Source organism: Callospermophilus lateralis, unplaced genomic scaffold (genome assembly GCF_048772815.1).
Source record: "Callospermophilus lateralis isolate mCalLat2 unplaced genomic scaffold, mCalLat2.hap1 Scaffold_63, whole genome shotgun sequence".
Taxonomy (NCBI): Eukaryota; Metazoa; Chordata; class Mammalia; order Rodentia; family Sciuridae; genus Callospermophilus; species Callospermophilus lateralis.
Genome location: NW_027514713.1, coordinates 12,339,155 through 12,357,739, shown reverse-complemented (window position 1 = coordinate 12,357,739; position 18,585 = coordinate 12,339,155). Strand labels below are relative to the sequence as shown.

The window sequence follows — 18,585 nt, the reverse complement described above, 5'->3', positions numbered from 1 at the left end:
GCCAGGCATGTGACCCAGAGTTAAAGTAATAAAGGAGATATACAAAATGCAGGCAGAGATTTATTCTGCTTTCATTTACCCACTGGTCATCTTCAGGCCTAAGTAAAGAGTCACTGCTTTCTGCAAAAGCAGCTTCTGTAAGTCCCTGTTTTTATAATTTCTTATTATAGAAATATACACCACCGACTCCTTTAGAAAGTGTTCTCTGAGATCTATAGCTCATGATCAACTCACATTATTAAGGTCAATTTTCCCAAATGCACCTCCTCACTGGTTCTGTATCTTTTGCACACAAAACTGAGGGCTTATCCAACAAGAGAGATTCAGAGTAGGAAAAAATACTAATAGATCTTTTTTTCCCCATAATTTGTTGACTAAATGCTACCTTAGGAGGCCTGTCCTGCTATTAAACCCATTTTGGAGATGAAAAGACAGCCTGATAGAGGTTAAGATCACCTACCATCTCAGAGGTACCAGATGGTACAACCAGAATTTGAACCTAGACAACATGGTCTTTAAAATACCAAGCCATGCTTTTCAACATTACAGAGATAACCAGAGATATCTGGGCCTAGGTAAGGGAGATGGGTTAGATATAGTATCTGCAATGGAGAAAAATCTGTGTGATTGGGTTTTTTATCATTGTTGTAGTTTTTACTGTAGCACTGGGGACTGAACCCAGGGCATCATGCATGCTAGATCAGTAGTCCACCACTAAGCCACCCCTCCATCTAAAATTTGAGCATATGGAATCATATGCTTAAAATCTCAATCAGAAACAAAACTGATTGTGATTGAGCTAAGTGTCAAATGGAATCACTCAAACAGAATCTGATACAGCTGATGAGGACAAACCAACTAAACAGTTGGATCATTCTCCTCCCCAAAGGGCTGCCCAAGCTGGGGACTGGTGTTGACAATCACATTACTTCTGAATCTCACTTAAACAGGCAGAGACTATGGAAACCTCTGTGAGGCTGGAGTGACAGTCAAATCACTGATGGATAGTTTCTCCTCTCAATGTTATCATTCTGGGTCATTCCCAGGTTTGAAAAGGCTGCTTGTTTCAGAAGAAGCAGCATTTTTAACAGAATGAGGCTTTGCATATATCCTACTGTACCTTCTGAGCCACCCCTCAACTCCCTCCACTCCTAATGCAATGAGGAATTCGCTCTAAAAAAAGACAGAAATAAAGTTAGAAACATAGAGATGTTATCACAGCCAACTCAGAAGAATATTTTTACCCTCCCTTATCTCAAAACCTGGCTTGGCCGCCATTATGTCTGCTCTTAGAAATCACTTAACAAAAGACTTGAAAAACTTCAAGAACAATTTATTTAAAGAAAATTCCATTTCAAGAATCCTATGACTATATTCTAAGGTAATAAAATTTAAATGAGAATAAACAACAAGCTAATAAACTGAATTGAAGACTGCATTTCAATAACAAGGTTTAGGAGTCATTTACTAGCCCACGTATCTCACTCTCATGACTTATAACATTGACTAAATTACTTAACAGAGATGAAAGCTCATATTGCTTCTGTTATCCGCTACAGATGCTTTTTGGAGCTGAACAATGTGACATTTGCTTTGGAGCACTTGTATCTAATCAATACATAATGCTAAATTTGATTTAAAATCAATTTAATTGTACTCTTGCTCTCCCATGAGTCAACGGGGGAAACAAAAGTATTATTTGAGAAATAAACCATTCAGTTATTTCCCAAAGAAATCATAGATCCTTTGCCTCGAATGGAGTCCAAGTAGAAGATACAATTGGTTTATACTACAAAATTTTAAAAGGAATCTTACAGAAATAGCTAGGATGTTAAAACCTAAAAGGCATATTTGAACTTTGGTATGTTCCCCACCCCCAACCAAGCTTCTTATAAGAGTTCTACAAATGGTGGCTCGGGAGAGAGGGGAGCGGGCGGCTGGCGCGATGCGTGGCCAGAGAACGCGTCCGACGGCTGCCGGGAGCTGAGCCAGCGGGGCTGGGCGGCCGACCCCGGGAATGGAGTGCGGGGGTGCGGAGCCTCGGGACATTCGGTGTGCGCCTAGTCCGAGTCCGCGGCGCGCCTGAAGTTGCAACCGGCGAGCGGCGAGCGGGCGGCCCGAGGGACCGGAGAGCGGCCGGCGCACCGCGGATGAGCCTTCCTGCAGGCGGCGAGACGCGGCGGTGGCCAGGGCCCCAGCAGGCGGCCCGCGGGGGCTGATCCGGCGGAGAGGAGAGCCCGAGGCGCGGCGGGGCGCCGCTCCATTCACGCACACGGTACCCAGAGTCGCTCACCGCCCCTTCCCTCCCTGCTTCCCTCCCTTCCTCGCGCTGTTCACCAGCCGAGCGGCAGGAAAGTTGGATTGCGGGGTTGAGACCGCAGCGGCCAAGCCACTTGTTCCCGTCGCGGCCATCACCCGCGGCGGGCGCCCGGGGCCTCCTGCCCTTTGCCCCTGGCCCAGGCCCTGCGCCTCGCTCCGAGTCCGCGGACCGACACGCGGCAACTTTAATTCCCAGGAAATTTAATTCCCTCCGCCTTGGCCTTGGGAGGACACGCACCCACTCCCCACCCTTGTTCCGGGACCGCGAGTATTCAGAAGCCATGCGGTGCCACGTTGGTACCGGCTGCCCTGTGCTCTGGCTTGTCCTGCTGGTCTCTGGATGCTGGGGTCAGGTGAACCGGCTGCCCTTCTTCACCAACCACTTCTTTGACACGTACCTGCTGATCAGCGAGGACACGCCTGTGGGTTCCTCCGTGACCCAGTTGCTGGCCAGGGACATCGACAACGACCCTCTGGTGTTCGGCGTGTCCGGGGAGGAGGCCTCTCTCTTCTTTGCCGTGGAGCCCGACACTGGCGTGGTGTGGCTCCGGCAGCCTCTGGACAGAGAGACCAAGTCTGAGTTCACGGTGGAGTTCTCCCTCAGCGACCACCAGCGGGTGATCACACGGAAAGTGAACATCCAGGTGGGGGACGTGAATGACAACGCACCCACCTTTCACAACCAGCCCTACAGCGTGCGCATCCCTGAGAACACACCGGTGGGGACACCCATCTTCATCGTGAACGCCACGGACCCCGACCTGGGCGGCGGCGGCAGCGTCCTCTACTCCTTACAGCCTCCCTCCCAGTTCTTCGGCATCGACAGCGCCCGTGGCATCCTCACCATCACCCGGGAGCTGGACTACGAGGTCACGCAGGCCTACCAGCTCACCGTCAACGCCACGGATCAAGACAAGACCAGGCCTCTGTCCACCCTGGCCAACTTGGCCATCATCATCACGGACGTCCAGGACATGGACCCCATCTTCATCAACCTGCCTTACAGCACCAACATCTATGAACATTCTCCTCCGGTTTGCAACAGAGACTCCTGACTTTGTGCCATGTCACAAGTCACTGGCACCAGCCAACCTGTGGATTGATTGCCCTGGGACCATGTATCCACCTCTGGCCCAAACAGCCATAAGTGGGAGTCTCAGAGAATGAAACAGGCCACTGTCCACTCTGCAGGGGTCATGGCTGGGGTAGCTGTGGCCAAGTGACAATGACAGGCATCCCTAGAGTGGTCGCCTCCATGCCTCTATGCTAGCTAGAAGGAAGCCCCCACCGTGGGCTGATAGAGGACAGTGAGGTGCCTCCTCGGGCAGTGAGGCCTGGACATGCAGCTTGGGGAACAGCATTGGTTCCTGCAGAGCTGGGGACAGAACCCAGGGCCTCAACCCATGCTAGGCAAGTGCTCTGTCACGGAGCTGCAGCCCCAGCCCTGATCCTTCTTTTGAGAGAAACCTGTGTGTTGGGAGGACGGTCTCACAGTTGTGAGGGCAGGGCAGGCTCCTGCCAGAGGCCAGTGGGTGTTTGGGCCCTGCCCATCTGCACAGGCTGGCTGCCCGGACTGGGTGCAGACCACACTCCTAGGTCATCGCATGTCAGGGCAGCCTGACGCCCAGCTTGGACACCATAGCTGTCCTGACCACTGGCCAGGGGCACGGAGCTGGCACTGGGCTCCTGTCTTCTTGGCCAGGTGTGAAGCAGAAGCTCTAACAAGCAGGATGCTCTCTAGCCTGCTGCAACGGGTATTTGCAGCTGCTTGGAGGGCAGGGGAGGGCACCTCGGGTCGCCACCCTTCTCTTTCCTGGCTTCTGTGCACAGTGGGAGCCCCCGCCTTGGAGACTGAAGGGTGCCCCTGCTCAGCTCCCCGCTTCCCAGGACCCCTTACTTTCTCCTCCTTGCTGGGCCCTCATCTCAGTCTCAGGTCGGACCTGACTGCTGTTTGCTCCTATCTGCCCCCAGCCCCCGGGGTTGTCCTTCTGAGTGCTCAGGGCTCTGGAGCAACTGGCCCAGACTCTGCTTCCTGACTGGCTGGGACCGTAGGTCAGCAGAGATGGAGTCAGCTGTGTGCATGGACATAGTGGGAAGTATCTATGGAAGGGCTGGATGAAGAAGTGACCATCCCGTCACATCCTGTCCTGCAGCCTCACCCCTGGTGATCGTGTGAGCTTCCTCTGAGACCCTTCGGCTTGTCTTTTGTTCAAGACCACCTTCTGCTGTTACAGGTTTTATTTTTAGACCTGCATTCACTCACTCCATGCTTCTTTCTTCCTTGCCTTCATCTGTCACCAGCCCTATGTGCAGGGTCCTGTGCCAAGCCACACCCTCTTCTCTCCAGAGGCTTCCACGGGCTCCTACTAGTGATCCCTTGGTCCGAGCAAACCAGATGCTTGCCCACCTGAGCCCCTGCTCGCACCTTGGCTGGGTTTCTTGCATCTGATATGACTTGCTTGTCTCCTGCATCTCTTCGGGCTCAGAGACCTTGCTATCTGTGCCAGGCCAGGGTTGTCCCTTTGCAAGGCCAATGTCTGGGGAGCTGCTGAACTCCTGTTCGGAGGGTATGGGCTCCTCCATGTGGGTACTGACCAGGCTGGGGGTGAAGGGAGGCAAACCAGGCAGTAAGTGGGGATTGGGCCTCTTCTGGGGGCGCTACTGGGGTCCCCCTTCCACGGAATCACACTTTACATCCACGGCCTGTCCTCTCCTCCTGACTCCACACTTGGAAGGAGCCCCGTTTCCCGTCTGTACATGGCCCTCTCCCGCAGGCCTCCTCCTGCACACTCCAGGCCCAATTTTTCCAGGCCTCTAATCAGTTTTCGTGCCTTGGTCTGGGTCCTCCGTGTCCCTTTACAGTGTGGCACTCTGATTTGATGCAGTTGTTCCCTGCTGGCCTGGGAGACTTCTGGGCCACAGAACCCAGGCATCCTCCTTCCGGGCCTTGCCTCCATGGCTCCCGGGCCTCCGCCCAGACCCTTCCCCACTCCCCCTGGTTCCCCTCTTTATCTGCGGCTCCCAACATGTACACCTCCCTCTATCAGTGTATCGGGCAGGCATGCCTCATCTAAAGTGTATATATTACCTAATAAAATCCTTCTTATTTGGGAAAAAAAAGAGTTCTACAAAAAAAGAATTATAGGAAATTTTAAAATAAAAATATAATAGCACACAACATATATCTTAATTTCCTAGAGAATTATATAGTTCCAGAATACATGCACTTCTATATACAACATCTTCTATCAGATTGATTCTCTATATAATTTTTAGCAATTATATACACACCCTGAGTCAATCTTAAGTATTTACAATGATTTTGACTTGGAACTACACTTATAATCCATCCATCTGACCAACAGTTACTGAGTCCCAACTCTTCAAGGTTCTATTATTTATATTCAATGAAAAAGGAGGCTCAAAGAGATTTTGAAAGGAAAAAATTCAGGATGCAAATATCTGGTGATAAATTAAAATCTCTAGAGAGTCTACTTTACAAAGGAAGTTTATACAACTCCCAAAACAGTTAGTAAGCTTTATCTGAATTTCAGTGCATATTAAAATTCACTTCCTTATAATAACTACGAATAAATTAAGCCAGTTGACTATGATGAACATAAAAATGCCTGTGTGCATTTTTTGGCCTATATTCAAGAAACTCTGTGATTGCAATATGTAAAGAACAAAATTTCCAAAATTCCTTTCTAACCGCTGTAAAAATAGTCCCATACAATGTGCCTGCACAAAACCTGCCTTTTTAAAAAACTTGTATTTAACTGACAGAATTATGAGACAGTGGAATAAAACCACACTTAAAAGACCATCTAAAATACTAGCTTAAGTTATTCAGGATAGATTATTTTTCAAGAATAAAACAAGGTTGTTCACATAGGTAATATGTGGCTTGTAATGGGGAAAAAAGTAGTTCCCAAGAAAATAGTCAATTTTATGGCTTAAGTGTTCAAATAGACACAAAAGGCCAAATCCATAAACTTAGGTTTGAAATGTTTCAGAATTTGTCACAACTTAAGAAAAACTTGAATTGTACCAAAAGTGTCCAGAGAAATTTTGAGCCATAAATATATTCTTAGGAACAGGCTTATATTAATTGTATCTCGTCTTCCTTCTTGATGAGTTTCAGACCAAATTTAGTTGATGACAGACTAAAGAGTCAATAAACTGACGATCTCAGCTGAACATTGGATAATTCCTCATTTGACTTTTGGCAAACAACCCTCACAGGTTCCAACATGATTTCCTATGCCTTAATAAGCATCTACAATTTGTTCTGTCCAATAGGGCCATTGGCAACATGTCATTAAGCACTTGAAATGCAACTGGTCCAATTTGTGTACTGAAAATGTAAAATATACCCTGGAGTCCAAAGACTTCTCACAGAGTACAAAACATCTTATTTTTAATTGTCCACCTTTTAAAATATATCAAATATATTGAATAAGCTAAAATTAATTTTATCTGTTTTTTTTAGTATTTTTTAATGTGTTTATGGAAATCTTTGAAATTACATTTGTGACTTGTATTAAGTTTGTTTTATTTGATAGCACTGGTGTAGAAGTTTTAAAGATTCTTGCAGTTCTGGCTAAGAATTTTTCAAAATATGATAAATCACTAATTATATTTGTTCTGATGAAATATGCACATTTTAATACAATATATTCTGAATGGTCTGACAAAAAACATGAAAAACCTGCACTTTCTATCATAATGATTATTTTTCAGATAACACCAGCTGTTGGCCTGTACAAGCAGGAGACTGTTTTTCCACAAGTACTAGTATTCAATCATGATATAAAGCAATTTTCCCTGGGCTTTCCCCACATGCTTTACATCAGCAGCAACCTGCACCTACATATGTTCTATGAATTTGGAACCAAGTCAGGCTGCTTCCTGCCTGGCTGCTTTTCCACTTTCTCTCAATAAGGAAAATTGAAAGAGCTTGTGTTTGGCTGATGCGGAAGCCAATGAATCTGTCTAGGCTGGTACAAAGCTCTGACCCCAAGAAAGTTTCAGGCAGGTTAGTGCCATTTCTGGTCATTTGCAGTTACAAAGGAGATAAGAAGGAGTTAGCCTCAAAAAATGGTTAAGAGTCAACTGTTAAAAAACATTTCCTCCTTAACAATTGAAAGTAGCTTAAAGTCTCCACAGAAATTTCAAGATCCCACTTATCACATTTTTGTTCTCAAGAAATACCTCAGCTGCCAAAACCTAACTATATGGGTGCAGTCCAATATGGTAGCCACCAATCACATACAGCTATTTCAATTGAAATTTAATCAACATCAATTAAATTTAGAAATTCAGTACTTCAGTCTCAATGACTATATGTGGCTGGTGGCATAGTAGATCCATCATGGCAGAAAGTTCTGCTGGAAAACCCTGAATGATAACAATATGCAGTAAGTTAGCAATCCAAAAAGAATAGAGAAGTGAACAGAACAGAGAAAAGCAACACATGAGTAGAATGCAGATTAAGACTACTTCAAAGGGGGAAACACATCACATAATGTAGTTACATTATGCTGATCCAAAAACAAAAGGAAATTTTCATTGTTATATTGGTCATTTCATCTGTTTTGCTTGGGGATGTAGACAGAGAGAAAGTGAAATTCTGAAGATATATTTTTCATGCATGTCCTAGTTTCATACATGCAACCACCACACACAAACTAAAAGACAAAAATTTATTCCTGATAAGTAAATGTTTTGCTTTTCTAGAAGAGGGCATTAGAGCTGCACATTTATTCCTGAACTAAGTTCAAGAGTGAGACAAAGATTTTTCTCCTTAATCTAACAAGTCACGGTACTCTACATTGGAGAATAAAAACTTTATTAAAGTGAAAATCAGATTATATATTTTGTCATTTTTTTTGCGGGGGGGTAGGAAGGTCACTCACTGGAAGACATGACCCTGAAAATTCTCAAATAATTGTTAAAAGTTTTTCTATAGAAGTGAAAAGACTGGGTTTTATGGCTTCATTACTTTCTAGTTAGATGAAGATGAGTTCTGCCTCAGTCTCATATTCAAACTTTAAGTGAGATATTGCTGAACACAATTTCTGACTAAGAGAATGATTAATAGATACTATCCTCTTTTGCTACTAATTTTTTAAAAACTTTATTTTTTTAGTTGTTGATAGAACTTTATTTTTAATTATTTATATGTGGTGCTGAAAATTGGAACCAGTGCCTCACACATGCTAGGCAAGTGCTCTACCACTGAGCCACCACCTCAGCCTCCACTACTAATTATTAAATGCACTGGAAATTTTGTCAGTGTGTATAAAAATAAGGATTACATAAGAGGCAGTACCATAAAACAATGGTACAAATGTCACAAAATGCTCATATCTCCCATTGGATGCTTTCATAGTAGACAAATTACTGTTGTTATACAGTATATATCCGCCAACATATGGTCTTTTTTGAATGCCTTCTTTTATTATCATAATGTTTTCAAGGTGCATCCATTTTGTGGCATGTACTAGTCCCTCATTTATTTTATTGTTGGATAATATTCCATTGTATGAATATTTTATTTATTTAACCATCCATTAATTGATGGAAATTGGAATTGTTTCTACTTCAGCTTTTATGAACAATGTCACTGTGAACGTTTGTGAATGGATGTTTTCATTTCTCTTTGTTATAAATCTAGGAGTGGAATTGTTAATGTAGTAACTAACTGGTAATCTGGTAACTCTGTGTTTAATCTTTTGAGGACAAAAAAGACTGTTTTTCAAAGTTGTACCATTTTATATTGCCACAAGCAGTGTATGAGCCTTTCAGTTTCTCTACATCCTTACTGATAGTTATTCCCAGTTATCTTTTTGATTGTAACTGTTAGCAGGTATAAAATAATATCTCATTGTGGTTTTGATTTGTATTTCCCTGATGTCTAATGATGTGAAGCATCTTTTCTTATGCTTGTAGGCCATTTGTATATCTTCTTTGGAGAAATGTCTGTGCAGATATTTTCCCCATTTTTTAATTGGATTGTTTTTCTTTGCTCTCTTTTAATTGGCTTGAGCAGGATGCTGATATGCTAACTGGTGATGAGAAAGTCTTGAAGGAAGTTCAAGAATCCCTGAAAAAAATTGAAAAACTGAAGGCACATTGAAGTATCCTTTCACCTATGGTTTGGATTAACTGTTGGCATTGCTTCTTTATTGTTGTAAGTGTGGTATTAATAAGGTCTGCTGAGAGCCATAGCCAAGTAGGAATGATGCATGGCATTTTTTGTTGAAAGGTGACCCTGCTCAGGGATTAGGGTGGCTCTGGGTTTAGGGTGGATCCTGCTGGAAATAGGGCGTATCCTGCTGCCTCAGGCGCCCGCTCCTTTGGAGTTCCCGTTGAGTTCTCTCAGGGTTCTAAGAGAATTGGTGTGCGGAGCCTAGTGGAGGCAGTGGGTTTCCAGGAAGTGTGTGTAGAGTGTCGGTAAGAGTTGGGGGGGGGCGGGGGGGGTTGCTGTTTGTTTATTTAGAGACAGGGTCTCACTGAATTACTTAGCACCTCACCATTGCTGGGGCTGTTTTTGAACTGCAATCCAAATAGGGCTTGGGGATGTGGCTCAGTGGTCAAGTGCCCCTGAGTTCAATCCCTAGTACAAAAATAAAAGTCTCATTCTTATTTGCTGTTTCCATTCCAAGACCAAGAAAAAAAAGGGTTGCTGTTTGAATCTACAAGGCTTTGTGGTGGCTTGGTGATTTTGTGCCCAGCCAGACTGCAGCAAAGGTCAAGAGCAGGATTTGAATTCTCCATAAATTTCTTTCTGTTCCATGACCATAAGCTGCATCTCTAACCCCAGCCAGAAATTTAGGTTAATGGCTGGAAACGATCTGGTAATATCACCAGTTAGAGTAGGAGGGAAGATAGTAGTTTTTTATATATATGAGGTAACCAATTTCTAATTGCCTTCCTCCCATGGCCACCTCATCTCTAGGAAAGAATAGAATCCTTATAACTTAATGCCATTGACCCTCAGACTTAGAAGCTACATAATAAATCAGCCACAATGACAGAAGCAATAGGGAGTTGCTGTATAATAAATTCTTACCATAAATAGTAAGCTCCATGAATGGGTCAAAGTTCAGAGCAAAGGGAGATAGCATGTGACAGAGGTCCCCTGGGAAGCTCCATTGATGCTCTCCTGTGTAAAACATGTCACAAATAAGGACAGGATCTGGATAGAGAGCAGCAGAGAGGGAGGCTACCTATTCCCAGTGGAAGATTTCCCATGAGAAATAATTGTGACAAAGGGAAACCACAGATAAGAACAAGATTGAAGTTTGCAAAAAGATCAATATCTGAGTTGGGTTAATTATAATTCAGGTCCTGAGAAAATCTTATCTCTTGGAAAGACAGCAGAGGTACAATGATAGCACCAATAGCCTAATTGATCCCTGAAAATCTGAATGGCGTCTGAGCTTCAAAAGATGAAATTTGACAGAAGTATATGTAAACTCTTCTCTTTGGATCAAAAAGTTGGAGTGTATATGTATGCAGAAAGCTTAGCAGCAGAAAATATGAGAGGATTTTAGGCTGTGATAAACAGTGAAAACTAATAAAATGTAGGAGTATGACACAACCCACCAAAAGACAACTTTGATTTTATGTATTCATAGAAATGTAGAGTATAAAATGAGAAAGGGGATAGCATTGGTCTCATCATATCTGGAATTTTATGTTCAGTTTGGGATAGGACATGTTATGAGAGATGCAGAAAAATGGAAATAAGCTCTGAGGAGCAGAAACAGAGCCAAGGTGGAATTTGAAACCCCATCTAGAGATGGAATGGAAGATACTGACTGGGAGAACAGCCAGCTCTGGGAGCAAGAGGTCCACATTCATGGGCTCCAGGAGCTATTCCATTGCAGAGGTGAAGACCTGTTCTCTGAGGTCCAATGCAGTGGGATCAGGACCTCTGAATGACCCAACGATATCCCAGTCTCAGCTGGACAGGTTTTACTGAATACTGACTCTATGCCAGTGACCTTGCAAGTCATTATCCACCTTATGATCCATGCTGAAGTTAAAAGACACAGCCCTGCATTCACAACTGTCACACAAAGTGGGATAATAAACACATAAATTAATTCATGCTAGAGTTTGGATATGTATCCCTCAAAGTTACATCTGAAAAAGTTCAGTCCCCAGTGTGGCAGCAGTGGTAGGTATTATGGACCTTTCAAAGGTGGACCTGTGAAAAGTCCTCAGGTTACTGTGGGCTTGCCTTTAAAGGAGATTGTTGCACCTTGGTCTCTTAATCTCCATTTGCTTCCTGGCTCAGACATGGATGCTCACCTGTGGGTTTCTGCCATTGCCATCTCTCACCAGCAACCAACCAATGGAACTGCCCAGTCTTAGATGTGGACTTCCAGAACCATGAGTAAAGTAAACCTGTCTTCACTTAATAAGTAGTCTATGTCAGATATTTCATTATAGAGATGTCAAAATGACTAATACAATACATATCACACACACACACATACACATGCACACATATATATTTATAGGAGCAATAGCTGCACAGAAGTCAATTTTATGAGGTTAAAGAAGGTTTCACAGAGCTATATTGAGGAGGAAGAGGTGGCATTCACCAGGCAAGTTATGGAAGGGGGGTTCCAACAGAGAGAAAAGTTATGTAGATGGACAGAACAAAGAGGCATGCTGTGGAGAGACGGCCAATTGTTCAGCGTGAGTGGCAAGACCTACAATGCCATGCACAGGAGAAAAGAATTTCTTTTTTTTTTTTTTACTAAAATACTGAATTTTAGGTCTGAAGTTTATTCCATAAATAGGTTCTTTTTCCTTTGCTTGCTTTCTTGGATACATTTACTCAAGTATAAAGCTCTATGAAGTGAATTCTTTCATAGATACCATATAAAAACTGTATTAATATGTTCCTCATTACAGAAGCAGCTGGAAGAACTGGATCACACAGTTAACTGAAAAGTAACTTAGGAAAAAGCTCTGCTTTTTTTTTAAACTTCAAAACACAGACTGAAGAATACCAAAGAAATATCATTTTATATAGAACTCCCACTAGAAATTTTATAAATATATATATGCAGCATATTTATACATATATATATATACATATATGTATATATATATACACACACATATATATTTGCCTCACCAGTAGATTTTCAGCAAGTCTGATTGGAATGATGTTATCATAGTAAATAAATATTAACAAAAGAATTTATGAGTTTCCACAGGTTTAAAAGATTTCTTTTGAAAAATAATCATAAATTCAAGTTATAATTTGTAGTTTATACAGTTTAAAAATGGAAGGAAGACACCACTTTCTGAAGCCTTATTTGGAAAATAAGAATAGCTCCCAGTCCCCAGGTGTGGAGAGTTGTTACCTGACTGATAACACTTGATCACAACACTGGAAAATAAGTATTTACATCTTTCTGGTAAAGTATCAATCACTTAAAAATAGAGAGAGAGAGAGAGAGAGAGAGAGAGAGAGAGAAAGACATCAAACAATCCCTAGTAGCATTCCTTGGCGTGCAAAGTCAGCAGGAAATGATTATCCATAATGTTGACTCATATTCATGATGAATCTTGGAAGCATTCAGAAAGCAGAGGGTGGTCATCGGGGAATTTCCCAGATTAGGATTTGTGGGATGCTGTGTTGTTAATTTAACTGAGTTCCAAAATTTCATTCCCTTTATAACATCTCTGGTAGGGTAATATTCAATTTAGTGCAAGTGCAAAACGAAAAAGAAAACTAACAAATACATTAGGAGCAAAGGCTGATCGTTAAGATCTGTAGTCCTTCAGAACTGTGTGGGCCATCCAGTTCACTTTAGTAGTCCAGCTTTCCCTGAGCGCCTCATCAAATTTTTGCTTAAATTGTTTTGAGTGCTTCTTCTTCACTCTTCCCTAAGGCAAGAGAGTCCTTGAGATACTGTATATCCTTGACAGAGGTAAGCTCAGGAAGCCCTGCAGTCAACATCAGTGCAAAGAGAGTGATGAAGAGATTCCCGTGTCGGTGTAAAATCAGATATGCATCTTCACAACACTGGCAGAATCGGCCAAACTTTTCTGTGTTTCCTGTTTTTCCTTGTTGAATGACATGAATGGAATCATAAGTAAGAATAAAAGGCACTCTCTCTCTTTTAATGCCAAATTTAGATTTAAAATTTCCCAGAATGTGTCCAAAGTTGATGTGGAAGAGCTGGCCAGTTTTTTTGACCATGATGTTGTCACTGTGTCTGTCACCAATCCCAAGGACATAAGAAGCTACACAGTAGCCAGCACAAGACAGGGTAAACTCCTCAATTGCTCTGTCCAGGTCATCCCCAGAATTATATTCCTTCAGCCAGTTCAGAAGGGCATCTTTGTTGAAAGCTGCTGCAGCAGCCACATTGCTACTATTCAGCTGAATGTCAGTAATTGTTTCAGAGGTGCTCACAACTTCAATGAGGCCAGAGCGATCTCCTGTTGCTAAACAGCCATAAGGAAGCATGCGAAGATCCAGACTAGCTTCTTTCCAGAGTAAATCAATCAAACGCAGCATTTGGAGTGTTAACATATCCTGTCGTAAATCATCACCATTTTTAAAAATCACTCCAACTGAATCCTCACCAAATACCTTGTTGTTGTACACTAGCCACAAAGGCTTCATTTTGGAATCCATCTATTTGCACTTTTCAACATAGAGTTCTGAGAGGATGACACATGGATTCAGAGGTGACTGCTGGTCAGAGAGGGCTTCCCTGTAAGCATTCTGTTTTAAACAAGTGTGCATAGCTTCCTTCCCTTTAGCTCTGTTTAGCTTCATTGCATTCAGTTTGATTAAACTATTTAAAGTTTTTAACTTGTTGAGTGCTTCGACCTGCTTGGAAAGCACTTTCATGTGGCCTACGCTTCCTCGACAGTACGCTTCAAGGATCACACCAAACTGTACCGAGACAGCAGGAATGTGCACCTCTGACCTAAGATGCCAAAACAGAAACTGCCCTATCCTCCAATTAGCAAGTGCCCTTTCTAATAGGAATCTAGAGAGGGCACAATCAAGAAAAGGCTCATATTTTAAAACTTGCACCAGTTGTAAAAGATATTGAGAAAGTTCCTCATCACTCATCTGTCGCAGGCAGCCCACAGCATATTCCCGAACGTACTGATCCGGACAATTGAAATCCAAAAGCTCCAGAGCATCTCGAGGAGAAAGTTTAGGCCATATCTGAAGCAGTGCCTGAAGCTGAGCGACATCTTCAAGTTTATTCCACTTGATCGATAGGAGTAATTTTGGCAGTGACTGTGGGAAATTCTCTCTACAGTCTTGACACAAAGTCCAAATAAGATCCATTTCATTCTCACACAGCTGCGACAAGGGATCCCTGTCCAAGATTTCTTTCAGTACAGCAAGAAACTTTTTTCCACCTCGACTTGCTACATTAGCACTTGCTACATTAGCACTATCACTGCTTGCAATCTCAGCTGCCTTTTCAATAATCTTATCGAAAGGAGGGTAATAATAAGGTTGTTTTTTATTCTCTGGAAATTTAATATGTAAAGCTGTTGCATTTTCAGTATATGGATTTGTCTGAACAGTTCCCATAGGATTCAACATTTCTTCAAGTTCATCAGGAAATGAAGACCAGCTGTGCAATATTATGTCTCCAGACCTCAGCTGTCCTTTAAAGTCAAAAACCATGGTATTTACCCAGGCTACAGGATAATGCACTTTCCCAGCTTTCCTAATGGTCTGATATTTAGAGGGATTTATAGTTTTTGTTGATTTCTTCGTTTTTACTTTATCCAAAACTGCATAAACTGCAAGACATAATCGAGCCATTCTTGGCAAGTCACAAATATTAATATCAAATTCCAGTAATTCATTCCAAATTTGATCATTTTTCCCTGATATCTCTGAGCTTACGATGGTTTTACACAGGAGCTCAGTACCATGAAAAAGACCAGCCCTGACATGAACTTTTACAGTTTCTTCTGTGTTAAGTTTATTTCCCTTAACCAAGACAATTTGAAAAGGGTTGTTATTGTCCCACACATGAGAAATAACTCGTGTTTTCTTTGGTGGTAAGGGAAGAGGAAGGTTAGATGAATTCCGATTTATGGCAGCCTCTATGGCAATCATTTCCTGTTCATATATTTTCTTTATCTTACTGCATTCCACGAGTATAAAATGGGGTAGAGTCCTGTTCATTACACAGTTCTGGATATACTGTAACTGAATTAGTGGGTGATCACCAAATACATACATATTCTACTCTCCCACTGACTTGCAACACATAGTCATAGGGGCCAGCTTCATCTTCCTTCCCATGAATAGTCAAACGTTTTTGGATTGCCAATTCATTTATTTTGATGGGATTCATTCCAGGAGATACTTGAAAGCTAAACACATCCTGACAGTTTTCAAAATGAACAGCTACAATGAGCTTTCCTCCATAAAGCTTATCTTCCAAGTTTTCAAGGGTGGATGGCTCATGCTCCGGTGGATACGTTTGCTTTAGCCAGTCGATCCACGATAATCCTACAAGTGACTGAATCTTTTCCTCACTGAATATGCGCACTTTTCTTCTAAATTCATTCACTTCAGGATCCTTCAGGGCATCAAATTCATGCAGACCTTTTCCCATAAGGACTCCAATTTTTGAATCCAATTTTTCCGCCTGATCACAACTTCTTGTCACTAATTTGAGAACAGGAAGAAAAGGTCTGACATCACAGAGTCTTCGTGTTTCATCTTCAAGCTCCTCATATACAGCAGTTTGATTCACACATGCAAACATATAGGAGTCAATTTCCATAAGGAGGTTAAACATTGGGTAATTGTGAACTTGCTTCCATAACATCTGCTTAATATAAGAAATAGTAGCTTCCCGAGGTACCTCCAACTGGATATAAATGCCAGTGGGCAAAAGAAAATCCACAGGTATGGAGCCATCAGATGCTATCTGTGAGTCCACTGCCCAGATGTCAAGAACGTCTGCCATAGCAGGAGGCATTATGAAACTGAAGCACATTCATAACCATGGGGCCCTCAAAATAATAGTCCCCATTTTACTCTTTTAGGAAAATAGACAGCATTACTTATTTTTTAAACATGAAGTTTTCATGGAAGACTTTTTCTGATTAGAAGATACACTGCCCGGTGCTCCGCCACCGCCGGCTCCTGCTCCCGGTTCGCGGTCAGCAGCCCAAGCCGCCGCTACCTCCTCGCTCCGGCGCTCCCATCTCGGCTGCTTTCAGTCAGCTCCCGCCTGCCCAGCGCAGCTCTACACCCGCCTGTCTCCCACTGCCATGGCCCGCTCCGCAGCAGCAGCCGCACAGCCCCACAGAGCACGCGGGCGTCGCCGCCGTGCCCGCGCTTGCGCGTGCGCGCGCGCTCGCCTCCCAGGCGGGCCTCCTGGCAGCCCCCGCCCCGCGCGTGGCGCTCAGGCCAGTCCCGGGCGCCGCGGGAGGGAGGCGCACCGCCGGCCGCCTCGCGTCTGTCCGCAGGGCTGGCTGGCTCAGGAGAAAAGAATTTCAAGGTGAGGGGACCCTGGTTGGTTTTATGCAGGACAGTAATATAATTAGGTAAGAGCTCTGTGGTCTGACAGTCTAAGAGTTTCAAGAGGTTGATTAATTCCCAAGTGAATTGACTTGGCTCCCTTCACTGTTTTCCCCTAATTTATTTATGATCTTTTAAAAGTAAAAGATGTCTATCCTGCTTATTGGTGATCCATTTTCTTTGAATGGGCCACCTCGCCCTGCTTTAGTCCAGGGCTCACTGGTATAGAGTGACTTATAGTAAACACACAGATACCAGAGACTAAATCCTTGAGCAAATACACATCACATTAACTTGGAGAAAAAGCCTCTTAAAGTTTAAGTTATTCTTTTTTTCTCTCTTTTTAACTCTCACTGGGGTGTTTTCTAAGAAAGATTTTACCTCTCTTTGCCAGGAGATGATCGCCAGTGTTGTGGAGGGGAAACGACATACAGTTCTTCCCAGCTTGCAGGAAAATGCAGTGGATGTATTCTTGTGAGTGGCTGCAGGACATCACATCTGATTCCAGCTCCTAAGGCTTGTCACCTCAAACCTCTTTAGAATGAGTTGGAACACATAGACATGAATAGGCAAGTAACAGTGGAGGTCATGCAATACAATGTTAAAATAAGGTACAAGTCTCACCACAGAAATGTCTAGTGTTGTATAAGAGACAATCATCCCTCCTGACAGTTCATCAAATATCTAATCCTAGAATGAAATGTAACAGGTTACATTTGTAAGAGGTTAGCCAGACAATCTGTTACAAAATCAGCACATTGCCTAAGATATGCTTCCCCCTAGTCCCTGGGGGACACATTTAGCAAACTTTAAACATCCATGTCAGATTAATACAAAAGAAAATCACTAAATCATTTTTTCTTCAAAAAATGTACCTCTTATGGGACCAGAGTCAACTCCTTAGAGCAGGACTTGTCCTAAAATAATAAGGGTATGACACAAAGGGCCCTCAGCCAAGCTCTACCATGCTTCAAATTCCCACTAAGGAAGTCATGCCTCAGGGTAGGGTGTTCTGCCTCAGCTGAAAGGAAATATGTTTCCTGTGAGGGTTCATAAAGCTATTTGTGCCCACTCATACAAGTTACTTGATTGGTTTGGTAAAAGAAGTTTCTGAAGTCTTGGGAAGCAGTGTCTGAACCATATGAACACTGGAAAGGTAGATTTTGCTAGAGAGGAATAAAAGAGTGTGTGCTCAGTGGGCTCTCTGTTTAGGGTGGGTCTTGCTGTGTCAGGATGTCAGAGAAGAGGGCTGGAGTTGGGGGTGAGGTTGGAGCACAAATGGCTGGGTTGCCAAGAGACTGGATCCTGTGGGAATGAAGAGGTATGAGTGGGGGAAGTTCCATCAAACCAAGTCCTTTGTCCCTTTTCCTTAAATCTAGTCTTGCTCAGAAATCTGACAGAAAAGACAGAGGAATGCAGTAATATCTGTGTAGCATTGTACATGCCAGTAGGTGTTTTTCTTCCATGTCTATGATGCATGGAGCTCTGTCTGGCTCATGGTAGCACACATGAAGAGTCTATTAAATTTATATGCAGTATTTTATTAAATAATAATAATGATATTAGGGATTTCTGTTTCTGGCCTATCTCAAAGCACTTGAACTTCTCAGAACCTCAAATATGACAAATGACAGAACTAGCTTAGATTTGAATCCAGCTTTATTGCTGATCAAATACTATGCCATTTCTGCTATTTCTGAAATCTTTAA

The 18,585-nt window shown here is 42.9% G+C and overlaps 2 pseudogenes; one reads left to right on the top strand and one right to left on the bottom strand.

The window, feature by feature from the left end:
• The first annotated feature begins 2,600 nt into the window (after positions 1 to 2,600).
• Positions 2,601 to 3,374, top strand: LOC143389683 (cadherin-23 pseudogene; annotated as a pseudogene).
• Positions 3,375 to 13,116: 9,742 nt separating this feature from the next.
• Positions 13,117 to 16,357, bottom strand: LOC143389550 (phosphatidylinositol 4,5-bisphosphate 3-kinase catalytic subunit beta isoform-like; annotated as a pseudogene).
• Positions 16,358 to 18,585: the final 2,228 nt, after the last annotated feature.